The sequence below is a fragment of the Stenella coeruleoalba genome (assembly GCF_951394435.1).
Source record: "Stenella coeruleoalba genome assembly, chromosome: X".
NCBI classification, from domain to species: domain Eukaryota; kingdom Metazoa; phylum Chordata; class Mammalia; order Artiodactyla; family Delphinidae; genus Stenella; species Stenella coeruleoalba.
In genome coordinates, this window is record NC_137152.1 from 82,168,456 (window position 1) to 82,170,687 (window position 2,232).

The following is a 2,232-nucleotide window of genomic DNA, read 5'->3' on the forward strand; positions in this document are numbered from 1 at the left end:
AGCAGTTAAAAGAGAGAGACCCTGGAGAAGGCCAGTGGTTAGCACTAGAGGTGTGAAAAGGGATAGCAGTACCTGTGGGGACAGCAGCACAGATGCTCGTGTACACACACACACACACACACAAACCACCTCTAACTCTCTTAAATCTAACACTAACACTACCCGGGAGAGTTTGCTGGGAGGTAAAGTGGGCAACCCACCCATACCCTGCAACCAAGTCAGGATTCATTTTAGACTGCCCCCTTAGGCTACTTGGCAGAATCAGGCCGAAAGTTTGCAGTGACAACAATCATGGCCTAAGGGAGTCTCCACTGATAGCTTATGCCAGTGGGAACCGCTCCTGGACCAGCAATCAGCAGACCTGGGAACTTGTTAGAAATGCAAGTTCTCTGGCCCCATCCCAGACTGACTGAATCAGAAACTCTGGGGGTTGGTCCCAAAATCTGTGTTTTAACAAGCCCTACGGGTGATTCTGATGCTCAGAACCACTGGTTTATGTATGGATTCCTTATTCACCCATTCATTTATTTCTACATTTATTCATCCAACCATAAAGGAGGTCAGTAAGCCAGAGACAATCCTATCTGTAAACATGGCACATCTTTTGTACCTTGACAGCCCGTACCCCGCACCCCTCGAATTGATATGAAAATGCACTGCAAGTTCATTTACAAATCAAGGTCCTTTTCCTTCAGTGAAAATGCCTAATCTGTCAGCAAAAATGAAGATTTCTCCAAGTTGGGCCTTGAGCACTGTTGCAAAACAGCTGCTGATGGAATGAAATTCCACTTGCTGTGCCTGATACAGGCTGGGACTGTCACAAGGGCCATTTCACAACCTGCTCCCACACTGACCAAAATTCAGTCTTGTGAATACAAAACACGCACGTCTATGGGGTCACCAGTTTAGCGTGGTGCAAGACCCCATTTGGGAGGTGAGGGAGTTAGGCTGTGCCTGGAGTCTGTCTGTGGAAGGACTTTTTCCAAGAGTCCTTTTTCTCCCTCCCTCTCTGCCTCCCTCCCTCCTTCACACAAGACTCGTTTCTCATGCATGCGTGTCATTACTTCAGAGATGAGGAAACTCGTCTCAGGGAGGGTAGGAATCAACCCTGCCTTTGGGAAAGAAGCAGAATGCTGGAGAGTGGAGGAAATGACGTCTGGCCAGGGAAAGAGAAGGAAATGTCTCAGATCCTCAGGGGATGGTGTAAGGGTACCCGTGCCCTGATACATGAGGGAGGAGGGTGGCGCTGACCAGCGCTGGGTCGAGCTCTTCTATCGCTCCCCAGACCGAAGTTCCCTTTCCCCACTGCTAGCCCACGAGTGTCGGGGAGAGGGTCAGGTAGGGGCGCCTCAGGAGGACGGAGAAAGAATTTGATAAGAATTCATTATTCCCTCTCCCCTCCCGCTTTCCAGAGACCCTCGACCCTCCCACTCTCCGTCTCCCGTGTATTTCCTTTCCCAAGCAGGATGGGGAAGGAGCCTGGCAATGGCCACCATGGGACAGGCCGCGGCTGAGGGGGCGTGGTTAGCGTGGTGACTGATGCCCGTGGCTTCCGGGAGGAAGGGGTTTCCGGAGTCCCTGCCCAGCTCAGAGAGGGGAGACACCTACTTTGGTAAACACCCAGGGCGTGCTAAGTCTGGCCCCTGTAGGTGAAAAAAATTAATCAATAGTCAATTTAAGAAAGAAATGGAATTTTTTTTTTTTTTTTTTTTTTTGCGGTACGCGGGACTCTCACTGTTGTGGCCTCTCCCCTTGCGGAGCACAGGCTCTGGACGCGCAGGCTCAGCGGCCATGGCTCACGGGCCCAGCCGCTCCGCTACATGTGGGATCTTCCCAGACCGGGGCACAGAACCCGTGTCCCCTGCATCGGGAGGCGGACTCTCAACCACTGCGCCACCAGGGAAGTCCAGAAATGGAAATTTTTATTCAAGCCAACCTGAGGTTTATAACCTGGGCGACCCGTCTCTCAGAGTTTTGAGCACTGTTCCAAAGAGGTTAAGGGGGAGATTTTAGAGAAACGAAAAGTGAGAGCTGTGAGTTTCAGGTTTATTTGGGGACTAACAGGACTATAGCTCTGGAAACAGCTTCTCAGAGAGCTCTGAAGAACTGCTCCCAAGAGGTAAGGGGAGAGGTCAGCACGTTCGATTTTGGCAGAGGGGCTACCTGCAACCAAGCACACATCTTGGTAGAAGGTTGCAGCTAGTCCCAAGGAATGGATATCTTGGTTAATGG